This window comes from Galleria mellonella, unplaced genomic scaffold (assembly GCF_026898425.1).
Source record: "Galleria mellonella isolate WM207_F2 unplaced genomic scaffold, CSIRO_AGI_GalMel_v1 utg213, whole genome shotgun sequence".
Taxonomy (NCBI): Eukaryota; Metazoa; Arthropoda; class Insecta; order Lepidoptera; family Pyralidae; genus Galleria; species Galleria mellonella.
This window is the reverse complement of record NW_026442039.1, coordinates 394,524-408,743: the sequence shown is the minus strand read 5'-3', so window position 1 is coordinate 408,743 and position 14,220 is coordinate 394,524. Positions and strand designations below refer to the sequence as shown.

At 30.6% G+C, this 14,220-nt stretch overlaps 1 protein-coding gene across 13 annotated transcripts in view; it reads right to left on the bottom strand.

Moving 5' to 3' along the window:
- The window catches only part of LOC113511962 (uncharacterized), a 196,549-nt gene extending 184,199 nt beyond the window's left edge, over positions 1 to 12,350 (bottom strand). For 11 of the 13 annotated variants that reach the window (XM_052894452.1, XM_052894457.1, XM_052894460.1 and 8 more), the window contains exon 1: positions 11,702 to 12,350. The gene's annotated coding sequence lies outside the window, so the exon portion shown is untranslated. The remainder of the gene's footprint in view (positions 1 to 11,701) is intronic. The other 2 variants (XM_052894453.1, XM_052894454.1) reach the window with 2 other exon arrangements.
- Between the last annotated feature and the right edge of the window lie 1,870 nt (positions 12,351 to 14,220).

The window sequence follows — 14,220 nt, the reverse complement described above, 5'->3', positions numbered from 1 at the left end:
ATAAAAATAACAGCTGGAATGGAAGACATAGAAGTTCGCGTGAGCGAAGCCCAGAAATTTGCATGTAGATAGGTATCTACATACAAATTGTAGAATGCTAATAAATATTACAACAAAAAAACATTCATATTATAATTCAGTCTTGTTCAACATTCATATTAAAATATAACATCCACCTACTCAAATCAAGTTCTTAATTTATAAAATAAATGTAATAATTTATTTGTAAAACTCATTATTTAATAGCGTCACTTCGCAATCTTGTTGACATATTTAATTCTCAATTTCCATATCTTGATATATTCGCTAGTAAATTATTATGTAATTACATTTAAATTATTCCCTCTTTTAATACAAGTATACATTGTATTTATATAGTGTATATGTCCCCATATTTATTTGCTCATTACGTTAAGACATCAATTATATTTTATGTTATTTCTGTCTACGGTTGACTGGCAGATAACGCATAATTATGGTGTTAGGACTGCCTTTCACACTGTCTAAGTGCATTAAACTTCAATAAATAAATAAATTACATTATGTATAATGACATTCAATTAGACTAATACCTAGTCTTGATTTTGCCATAAAGAATTCATTATGTAGATTCTTAGTATACTACAAAAGTAGTTTTCATGGGTATCTTAGTGTCACTCTTATTTCAACTTCTATGCAATTGTTCTTGCATGGATATAGTTCAATGGGATATGGCAGTGAAATAGAAACTTTTAAAAGTATAACACAATATATGGAGGGATACTGTGGATTTCACAGTGTATTCTCTTATATCCATATGTTTACTGGCGACGATTATTACTTTCCATAAGATCCTCAGCTAGTTAGTCATTCCAAGTGGTATAAAAAGTATAATACGTAACTCGGTCTTGATGAATACAAAAACTTTTCACATCCTTAGAAAATAAAATACAAAAAAAAGTTTTTTTTTATTTATTATTTTATTTAACATTACTGATTTAATAATCTTCTATCTATACTTATAGTTTATCCTAACTGTCTATCAACATATAGCCAAAACTACTAGGTTTACAAAGCTGAAATTTGGAACAGATTTATTTTATAATATAAGCATTCGCTAAGAAAATATTTTTGAAAATTTAATCTAATGACACGACACTCCGCGTGGAAAGAAACAAATAGTTTATTATATATTTAATAAATATTAATTATAGAAATTATTATGAAAACATCATTTGCAGAATTACATGGTATTTTCATCGATCTTAGTTACCGATTGTATAATGGCTTAATTAAAGCTATGAGTTAATTGAATCTCTGAAAGGTTCATAATTGAAATGTTCAGAAGCAATGGAATGAAATATTCTATAGTGAATGTGATTTAGCAAAAGATTATTTTGATAGATGAATAGAATCGAATTATAAGCTTAACATTCAATGCTATAGTTATAATTATGTTATTGAAAAATATAAATCATCATGATTATGTAAAAAAATCGATCGATTGTTTCGAGGTTAATTTAAAATGACTTCCGAAATGTCCGGAGATTCTAATTTTGTCTGTATGTTCGTCTTTTTTTTTTTTTATATTGAGCTCTTTCTGAACAGATTGCGATATTTATTTTTTAAATTAAATTGAAATAAATTGTGAACAAAATACTACTGTAATAATATATGGGATAATTTAAATATACTCAGCTTTCAACCTGTTACGTTTCGTGTAACAGTTTTGATTCTAAGTTGATCCGAATTTTAAATTGACTCACAAGTTGAGGGTTAAAGTCGATTAGAGCTCACAACCCTCAGTCACAGCTATTTATTTGGGATCTTTTGAGTCAGGTAACACAATTGAATAATGGTACCAATGCGGAAGCAAACCCTATTGAGTACAATAAAAATCCTCAAAATAGGTGATGACATGTATAAGAAAATTGTATAAAATAAGATTCAGACAGATTGAGAATTAAGAAAAAAGTTCACATTAGGTTGTAACGAAGACTTTAAATAAATAAAATAAATTTAAATAACAAATTCGGCACAATTTCATACAAACACAATCGTATAGTGTGACTAATTCCTATTATAAGTATAATATATGTAAAAATTCCTATTATAAAATACGGTAAACCTAACATAGTAGAAGTGTAAATTTGCTAAAATTATGCAACGGTAATTCAACGTCTGCCATAGCCACAGATGGGCCAACAATTTGTTGTTGGGCCTTGGCTCGTGTGGTGACAATGAACGGACTACGACTCACTGGCTAAATTTACATACGGCGTGCCACCTGCGTCCGGGATTCAGCACTCAGCTGTTCTCACAACGCGCTATGGATCATACATTTCTAGATGGAGCAAAGTAAAAAAACGTTCCAACTACCAGTCTACAGAAATTTTTGTCTGACGTTTGTTTTTTAAATAAGACAAAGTCCTAAATTTCTCAAAATACCTATAAATAAAAACAAAATACCTATAATAAATAAAATTATGCTACTGCTCATGTCTATAGGCGACGGTTACCACTTTACATCAGGTGGGCCGTCAGTTGTATAAAAAAAATGTGTATATATACAAAAAAAAAATATATATATATATACATATATTAATTGAAATGACTCACATTTACAATTATTCTGACATTTATTACATTATTTCAAAATATTGTACTTGTTCAAATATCTGTTAAAATAATTTTTAAAGACAAGATATCTTTGAATCATAATGCTCTTTTTTCTTCCAAGTATCTATAGATGTAAAAATTTTATAATTTTATTTTTCCGTTTTTAGTTTTCTACTTAACCTTAATACATACTGTAATAGATTTATTCTATTCCTATATCTACTCTCAGTCACACAAGATTAAGAAAGTTGGATTATTTTGGCAAAGCGTTTAACAAATTAATAATCTATCTAGAGATTTATGATCTACCGCACTGATTCGTCTTTAATGATTCCCTCAAACTAACCTTTTAAATTTTAAGCACAAGCTTGCATTGTCAGATTTCCGGATTGACAGCGCTGACACCGGAATTTTGTTCATTCTATATACAAATTTAAAATGCTTTTTATTTTGTCTATTGAACAGCCTTGATTTTAGAGCTCACCGTGAAATATTGCGAGTTGGGATTACTTTGTCTTTAATTTATGAAACGGATTGTGACAGTTACAATAGATCTAGCTTATATTTCATATTATTTTGTTATTAGTTTCATTTCAATATTTCTGTACCTATATAATTTACAAGGCATTTTAAATAGATCTTTTTAATATTATATTTAATATTATGATAATTTGTATGTATAACGAAATTGAGAAAATACTGCAATTTAATTCCGCATTGTATCAATTTTGTTTCTAAATTTATTTTTTAATTATAACAATAAGAACAATATTAATGTTATTTCAATTTTATTCTTTCAATTTGCATTAATATTCATTGACTATTTTAAACAGATTTCTTGTTTACTGCCTATGCTTGTGACTTTATTCACGTCATATTCTTTAACTGAGATAAAAAAATAGCCTGTCCATGTCGATGCCAAATAAAATGTAATGATTGGCGTTAATATGCCATGTCATGCAATGTATGTCAAATTTCATGGCGGAAGATATCATTCCATTTTTATCTCTCCATTAAAAATTATTAAATTATCGTTCAGATGGCAAGGGGTATATATATCTCTTGTATAGTGCAGATATAGTTTATTGGTATCATACTAATAATTATACAAACAAATAAATAAACAGGTTCACTTACATATTTATAATATTAGTAAATATGACAATTTAGATAAACAAATCTCCATTTCTAATCTAAACATAGACGGTATTATACTAAATATTATCAGAACATTAATGCGTAAGTAATATCTATGAGCAATATTAACCAAAAACTACAAAATATTGGACGACGATTTCAGCCTATATACATATATAAGAATTATTTACCAGAGGGAGACTTTGCACAAAAGTCGTTTGCTTGGATACCTCTATTCCATTCGTGTTTCTACCGTGAAGCCGTTATGTTTGCATGGCAGTGTTCCGGTTTGAAGAGAAGAGGTTTAAACTGATATGGTAGTGAATTTACAGGGTAGAGAGGAATAACACCTGAGTCCTCAGGGATGGCAACGCATTGGAGGTATCATGGGCGAAACAGTATACACTGTTATGCCCATGATACTTGCTTATGTCTATAGGCGACGGATACAACTTTCCATCAGGTGGACCGTCAGCTTGGTTGCCATTCTAAATTGCATAAAAAAATATTATAAAAAAACAATGTTAAACATAGAAGAAAGATATCTATTCAGCAGTGGACTTTTGTGATTATTGGTAATAATTATTATAACATTCGTCGGAAGTTTTCCTTTTATTCTGAAGATTTTAGAAATACTTCAGAGACCCCATTCATTGAAAGTTAATAATGATAAATTAAATATTAAAATGTAAGTAGAACATTTTCGAAGTAGAATCGAGATAGCGATAGCCGAAAACTTGGAAATCAATGATAAATCAATTTTGTTTCGACTTAATTTAATCAACAGAATTAAATTATTAAAATGTTATAGATAAAATTATTTTCTTTTTATGTGAATGTGACAGAAATTATAAATTTACTGGATTATTATTTATTATTATATTTTATTATTACATAATATTAGCCGTTAACTGAACATAGATCTTGACCAAAAAGGGAGTTTTGCGATTAGATGCCATGCTTGGCAGATGGATTAACTACTGCAGTTAACTTCTGGTGATGTTTTTAGAGAAATCCTGCTACTCATCCTCGATCATTAAGTTACTTTAGTCATTTCTTAAGACACCCACGAGACAAGAAGGGGTGGCCAATTCGACAAGGTTCCAAGTGGTAATAAATTTACTTCCTCATTTATAACATTAGCAAGTGGTCTTTTATCAGCCCAATAGAAGACTGGCGTAAATCAATCTTGTATAGAGTGGTTATTCTATCAATCCATCTTTATGCCAAGTTCTTTGCGGGATAGGCAGAGAGAACGGAGTGCTAAATACCTCTACCTTTACATACATATCTTGCCTCCTGTACTTTCATAACTCAGTCTCATGCACGCACACGGATTCTGGAAACTCTTGATTCCTGCTTCAGAAAGGAAACGGTCTATGTGTTCATAATAGGTTAGTCTAGTTCTTCTCCATACATCCGTCCATATTCACATTGTATATCTGTTTTGTCAACTTTTCATTTGTAATTTTTTCTACAAGCTACAAGCAAACCACGGTAGTATCCTTTTCTCATTTTAACACCGACACTTTCTTTTAAATCATCTCGCTTACGCACTGCTATATACGAGTATTACAGATACGGTCAGCCAGCATTACTTTACAAATTCTGCGTAATGCTTGCATTTTGACAGCATTCTCTTTTATTCTCTTTCTTACATACCCAACTCATATACAGAGTGTATCATTATGCAAAAGTGAGGACACAACTATCAATAGAGTGGTTAAAAAAATTATTTATTGACGGTCTTGGTAATGTAATAACTTAATACATTATTTCAACTTTTTATGCTAGTAAGTTCTATTTTCGTACGATAATAGTACGAGCATAAGTACCTAAAAACTAAAATATACGTAATTTACCCATATCTATCAGTTTTCTAACTTATTTATGCCTATAGCACAAGTTCACTTATATCTAAATGACGCTGTACGTATTTCAATTATTATTAAAGATTATTATTGGACTTCATTATTTAATGGAGCGGCTAATAAGATTTATTATACATGTTAAAAATCAATACAGTCTCATATTTATCTTGTAATCATATCGATTTTGATACTAATAGAAATGGTACATTCATGATTTCAATACGATGTTTTTTTTTCTATAACTTACAGTAGCTGTTAGTATAATTATACTCTTATAGGAGGCCGCCATAATACAAAATGCTCTCGGCAATGAACTGTCGTATAATTAGATTATGTTGTGATCCAACAATCTGGTAATACGTCGATGTTTTACGTCAAGTAAATAATATTATAATGGAATGGAGCCGATGTTATTGTAAGGTTAAATACATAATACTAGACAGTTTTTTCATGTATCCTTGTCCGCGTGAACGAGGTACGTTACTGGGATATTGGAATAAAAATTAACCTATCTATCATTATCATTATTATTATTTGTTAACTGCCCACTAGTGATTATAGGCTTCCCCCTTGGGGGATTTTTCCTGTAGTTGCCATGCTTGACAGGCGGATTAACAACTGCAGTTAGGCTTTCGTGACGTTTTAGAAGAGACGCTGTTGCCTATTCCACAATTATTAAGTTTCCTTAGTCACCTCTTACTATACCCATGGGAAAGGAAGGGGTAGCCTTTTCTATGCCAGAACCACACGGCGACGCTTCACATCTATGTCTATGCAAGTTCTCGGCAATTACAAAGCATTGATGACACTATGGGCATTACACTGATACACTAATGATACTACTCATATCTAAAGATAGGTTGTTTGCCATTTCACATTCGTAAAAAAGGTAAATAAATGTTACATAAAAGACCCTTATAGGGTCTATTAAACGCAAATTTGTTTTAGTTTTATCTCAAAATATTCAATCTAATTTGAAATAAATGCCCACATAAATTATGGTTGTAGTAATTTCAGTCTACGACCCAAGTTAACGGAATAATTAGCGAAACGTGGTCGCTCAGACGTAACAGGATTATGGTACCTTCGCCTCACAGTGTTCACGTATTCGGAAAGTTAAGAACTAACTTCTCTCTGGTGGTATGTATTATAGGAGCTTTCTAAAAAAACCTGGTGAATTAATATGGATTCATTTAATGACCACCAACTGACATATAAACTCATATTCATGCGAACGAATGATAATTAATAATACTGAGTCAAATTTAGTTCGCTTTTTACTATTAGAGAAAGACGTTTTACAAAAGTCGTTTACTTGAGTATCTCTGTCACATTCGTGTTTCTACCATGAAGTAGTTGTGTTTTCATGGCTATGTTTCTGTTTGAAGGGTAAGATATGGCAGTGAATTTACAGGGTACAGGGATATTACACCTTGCAATTCCTTGCCTCCTCATACGTTGCCAGTCCTCAGGAATAGCAACGCATGGGGGGTATCATGGGCGAAACAGTATACTCTGTTATATCTATGATACAGTTCATGTCTATAGGCGACGATTACCACTTTTCATTATGGGCCGTCAGCTTGTTTGTCTTTCTAAGTTGCATAAAAAAATCTCTTTGCTTTAGAATTTTAATCAAAGTTATCAATTCTTTTGTATATTTCATAAGATTGTTCATAAAATCTAGCCTAATTTTGAATGTATTTCATTTTAAGGGCGTACTTATACTAAAAACTATATGATACAATTTTGTCAAGACAGAAGTTAATTTATTGGTATAACGAAATCTTAAATTTGTGTTATGTTATTATAATTTACAATACCTAGTTTATGATTGACTTTATATTGAATAAAACTGTAAACTGGCCACCGTTATACATATATATTAAAATAAGCATGAGAAGTCTTAATAAAGCCAATAGATGCCAAAACAATATTTTTTGGGAATTTTTATTGCACAAAACTATTGCAAATTAAATGCGACTCTCACACTTGTATTCGATGGATCTTAAATGCAATGCAGTGAATGTAGATGCCTCAGGACTGTTCCTTATGGTAATCTACGGAATAGGTCTATGTTCAGCAGTGAACAGATAAAGACTGACATGATGATTATTTCTAAAGTTATAACTTAAAATCTATAACACATTTTATTTTGACATGTCATTTAGAACTGGGTTGTTTCATTAGTTTTTTACTTCAAAAATCCATATGTATGAAATAGGAGTCAAAAATAAGAGATTAGTAAAAGATAAGACAGAGCAAATTATGGATAGTTTCCATCACCGTAGAGTTATTGGAAATTTAAATTGACATACAAATTTTGTGTTATCGGTCAAATTCGAATTAACGACCTTATTAGATGTATGTATAGCTAGCTGACCGGATATATTCTTGGAAACTATCGTAGTTAATTTCTAAGGAATTCGTCACTTGACTTGAGTTCAATCGCATCCTTTTATGGTACCCCGCCAGCGGAAACCAATAGCACAGGCGAGGTTACTAGGCCATTATAATCTCGCATCGCTCCGGCTTTACGTAGATAGGTAGTATAAGGATCATTTTTTATTAAATAATATACGCTTTTTTATTCACTATTAATGTACTTTTTTATAGGTGAAAAATTTTTAAAATTGCTTAAAAGATTTTTAAATTTATTTAACAAACAAAAAATCTGAATTTTCCTCTTCATAATATTAGTGTAGATTAAAAAAAAAATGCGCAAACAGTAATTTTTATTTTTACTCTTATTGTTTTAAACCACTTTGTTCTCACTTCTAATGTTTCTGCCACATTTTCTTTCTTAAACATTATTTTTATTATTATATTATGTATGTAATTTATATGATATTTAAAAATAAATATCTGATTAAATATTATAAAGAGGAAATATTTGATATTTTTATGTTAGTTTGTAATAGATAAACTCAAAAACTACTTAACCGTTTTTACATATTAGTTATTAGTAAGTAAGATTGGCTGTGCAAATTATTTTCAAAAAGTCCGTGCGAAGCCGGGGCAGGCTGGTAAAGAGAAGAAGTTAATTCCATGTATAAAATTATTTTCAATTTTAATTATATTAGAAGCGTTGTAATAAATTTTAGGTATATGAAATCAACTTTACTGTTTACTAAAGTACTGCTCTGTTTTATGTATAATTCTGGCTCAAAGTGAAATGAGTGTAATTGCTTTTGACGTTAGGGATTTTATAAATCCTTTACAACATAATGGCTTTCAACCTTTTTAGACCCGGCGAAATAAGCATATTTTTTTCTGTCGACCCGGTCGTGTACACTTATGGCAGAATAAGAGGTCACATTTATATTAACACCATCTTACGTTTCCTGATTTATCTCAATTGCTTTATGTAATTTATGTTTTCTAAGCAACCAGAAGGAGAATTTAAACACCGTTTGGGATCTCTGTTTCACTTGTATTTCCGTCACGAAGTAGCTGTGTTTGCGTAACTATGTTTTGGTTTCAAGAGTATGATATGATAATAAAATTACAAGGTACGGTAAGAGAAATCCTTAGGAATCATAACGCACGAGGAATACTATAGGCATATCTTGTGTTATCAATGATTATGTCCATGTCTATAGGCGATCGGTGGTTATCATTTTACATCTAGTAGGCCGTTAGAAAAAAAGAAAATCACTTCTTATAATTATGTGCTAGATGGAATAAAAAATTTACTGCAGAAAAGAGCAATTTTGCATTGCATTGAATGGATATAATTATCTAACCCAGAAGCTAATTTTATGAGCAACTTGAATTATCAAATAGGAAAGTAACTAATTAAAAGTTTTACGAACAAACATAGATATGAATAGCACCATGGATATTAACGTCAATGGTATAGATAATGTGTTGTGATTTTTGAGGATATAAAATATTTTGAACCTCAGATGTGGTGCCGCCATATTCTATAATTCCACTGCCATATCTCAAACTTCAAAACTGAAATACAGCCACGGAAGTACAACTTTTTAGCGGCAGTTACAAGAATAGGCAGAGACAGATTGCTTTTATACACTCTCTATCTCTGGTAATGTATCATTGTAATAAATAATTGTTGTGATTGTGTTTATGTATAAATGCATTCAAGAAAAGGGGTTGGCACTATAATATTGTTTTATAAATATCTCACGATGTCATTGGACTTGGCACAAGTTGCGTATGATATTCTATAAAACTCGTACCTATATTGATATTATGCTTCATGTGTTCACTGGAAAACAGTCAGACAACGCTACATCTTTATTTTTTTAAAATTTATGATTTTATTAAATTCAGATCGATTTCTTTATTAAAATAAACTGAAATTGCTGAGGCACAGTATTTCAATAAAATGATTTCGGTACTTTTGTAAAGATTTGGAATAGTTAATAAGGTTCATCATCAGCATATCAGCTGTTAACTGTTCTCTGCTGATCATAGGCTTTCCCCAATACGAGAGTTTTGCCAATAGTTGCTACGCTTGGCAGTGTTGGTAACCGCAGTTAGGCTTTGGTGATGTTTTAAGAGGGATGCTGCTTACGTCGATGACTCAGAGAATTATATGCAGACAATATAGTTATCTTAGTCGCCTGTTACCTGTCGCCCGACGGTTCACCTGATAAAAAATGATAATAATCGCTAAAGGAATATATTACCATAGACATCATAGAAAACAATATCCACGGCACTCTACATGCGTTGAAACAAGAAGTCTAGGGTACTAGTTTATATATAGATATATAGTTCATCTATATATATTTCTTTAATTCGTATCAAAATTTTTTTATGAATATTCATACCTATGTTATATAGTACATTATTGACCTATTCTTTTTTCAAAGAGGCAGCTTTTTAAATTGAATGTACTTTTTTGTGCACCTATGTTACGCGATGTCTTTGTCAATTCTTTCATTCAGATAATGATTATTCTGTTCGCATTGCGATTTTATCTTCTTCCGTTTCGGTCCAATATTAATTTGTTAGGAATGATATCGCTGGTGATTTTGCGATACAAAATTTTAAATTATTACAGTAAAACGATAATTATCCATTATCGTCCCACGAATGGGAATAGTTCTCTCTTTATTAAGAAGAACATACTACTATAACTACTAAGTACTACTGTTTTTTTTTACTAAACGTTTTAGTATGTGCTTTTATTTCGAGTTTTTTTGCTTTTGTACTGGTGAACTCACTATGTTTTATTCTCTTCATTCCTTCGTACGATACCCTGATAAGGAATAGCAGTGCTGATGTATTATATTAACAAAGTGTATATAAATGTGTACAAATGTATATAGGTGTTGTCATGATATTATAATTTTAAATTATTAGAACCATGTAACTACTTAATTACGTTTTTCATTTTGAAATATGGAATAGCCTTGAATCTAATATGCGAAACACATAATCTCATTAACCTTCTATTAGACAAACATTATTTTTTAATGACATAATAAAGTCTTCTGTAATTAGCTAATAGATGTAACGTCTTGTTCAAACATCTATAGGTTTCAATATTTTTAAAACATCACAAGATCGCGAATTTAAACTGTCCTCATTATGAGCTAAATAAAAGTAGAACACGGACACTCGTTGTAAGACACTTAAAAACAATATTATTTTAAGACACAATTGTAAGACTGGACTTCCGCCGAACTACTCGTATTAATTCAGTATACAAAATTATATATATATCTATAAAAATGACACATTATCATTATAAACATATGTCTATACAGTTTAGAATTTTTAATTGAATTAAAAAGCTATTAATTTTGTATTTTAATTATATTATATATCTACTACTACTAAGTTTTCAATGTCCTCAGATATTTAGTTTTTTTTTTAAGTAATAAAACGGAGAAACTAATTAAGTTATATTAATCTGAAATAGTGCAATAAATAAATTAAAATAATAAATTAATGTAAAAAGTTTAATTACTTATCACATTGTAAAAAAAATCTTTTTAGAATAGACTTGATAGATTATCAAATAAACAGAATTACGACAAACTTATTATTTTTATTATATATATATATATATATATATATATATATGTATATATAATACGCTATATAAAAAAAAATCTTACCAGTAGATTAATGATGGAATAAAATAACCGATTTACACTAACACACACTAAGACTGCAATATTATATTAAACTAATTAACTATAGCACATTTATGTCTTTCAAACACTTGAGCTAAAAACACACTGGCTAAGTTCTAGTTTATAGATCACACTATTATACATATACTTAATGTCTTTGGTCAAAATTGCTTAAGTTCTAAAGGTTGCTCTGAAGGGTAAAAAGTAAAGTTCGAAATCATTTGTAAAACTGTGTAAATTGTTTTATAAATTGGGTGTAAACTTTTTAAAGGCTGCTATCAGAAAGTTTCAGTCGTTTTTTGTGTATAAATAGATTTCGGTTTAAATCACTCATGTGAAGCATGATGTGTGAAGAAGAGATATGTGCTTGCGGGGTTTCACTAAAAAAGAAAACTAGCGGATTGTGTCACCAGTCTCTGAAAGTCGTGAAAAGTTCTGAAGAATGTTTCCAACGTACATTTCAAAAACTCGCACGATTCGTTCGCTAATTGTCGTAGGGGTTAGGTTGTTTTAGGGTTATATGTGATAAGTTGATGTGTTCGTTATGTCGATCGTAGTCCATTAAGGTATCGCGCGAGGTAGCGCGTGGCTTACGCGGCGGGCGGCGACCGCGCGGGTAGACGTAGGACTGGCCGAGTCCCGTGCCGTGTACGGTTCCGTGCCGCCGTGCTACCCCGCCGACAACCCTCGTCATGCACTCGACCGACATGCAAACCCGTGCAATTTTGAAAGGCCGCCGTATTTTTGTTGTCACTAATACAGTTTTGTTAACCCAGTTAATACAATCGATAATAATTGTAGAGCTGGTTTTGTTGACATTCTCTATTCGTCATTTAATAAACAATGGCCTATTAAATAAATGTTTCTTTCTAGGAAGGAAAAAAAAAATGGATATATAACTTTTGTAGCAAATAACTCGTTCAATGATCAATAAATTTGAAATTTTTATGTAAGTATAGAACAAATTAGAAAATACGTGTGAATATACATATATTAGATATTTAACTTAGAAATAAAAGGATATATAGGTATTATTACCACAAGTTACAACATTGACATTTACCAAAAAACTATATAGTAAACAATGTACCAAGGAAACTGAAGCAACTGCATTATAAGACTTGAATTACTATTCTGTTAATTTATAACAGAATAGTAATTAGTTTAATTTTATAACTTTGTATCTATTTTTTTATATTAAGAAGTGCGCCTTTTTTCTTTTTTCTTCTACACAAAGGTTGTCTAGAAGAGATTGCTTTAGCGATAAGGCCGCTTTTTGTACTGCATCTGTTTAATTAGTATTATTCTTTAATGGTGCAATAAAAAGTAAATAAATAAATACATAAAAATAGATGATATAGGTAGAAATCGATGTGTAGCACATGACCATATTTATTCTGTGTTCAAATGCCAATCACCTCTTACAAGAAGAAGGCAATTGATTGAACGCTAAATAAATGAGTTAATTTAGCCATGTTAGTTATCAAAAATACCAACATAATTCAATTAATATAAAAATCTTCTCCATGAGAAAATATGTACCTACAGATATTGGTATATGTGCCAATATGCACTAGTTGACACACATATTATGTGCCAACGTTCATAGTGATCGATCAAACGGTATCGAAGTCTATTCATCTCAAACAGAAATACCATAATCTTAAATAGAATTATATGTCTATATAGGCTTATAAACAATGGAATACAAAATAAAGCTTCGAATTTCTACATTGATGAGTGTAATCTGACCTGAAAATTGTAGAGTCAATTAACCAGTCAGAGAGAAAATTAAAATCAACAGATTATTTGGCTTGTACCGTATTTTCTACTTTATTTTATAATCAACTAGGAGAAATGATATAACATTGTATATACTCATACAAGATAACTGACAAAATATATCAGAGGGTTTTACGTGTTCTTCTAAATACGAAACAAAATGAAAATCATTATTAAACAATCGAAACATAAATTTAAAAATTTCAGTAAATGAGATTCAAACTTCCAATCTCGTACCGCTGTCAAGCGTAACTCAACGCAAGCTGTCAACGCTAAAATCACAGCGACAATATAGAAGAATTTACATAATTAATTTGATCCTATGTTCTTGTCATTATTAATAATGTTACGGTTCCAGAATTGCAATTAAAAATCAATTATCGTGTAATTATTTTAAAAGAGACACTCGAAATTCAGCAAAACACATGACGCGACATGACGTCACTCGTACGCCTGTCGACGCTGCGTCTATTCTCGTACGGACGACATTTCCGCGGACCGCGTAGTCCGACGCGACATACCGAATGTCTTTGCCAACGAAATTATTTGACGACACTCAAAGGTCAACCGTACGATAACAATTTCTAAGTGCTTAAAATAATTGTAATGTTGTAATTTGTATCTGTATCTAACCTAATATCTAACATGTATCTAACATAATATAGCTAAATATCATCACTTAATACGATAATTATCCTAGATAGCAATGCACAGCACCA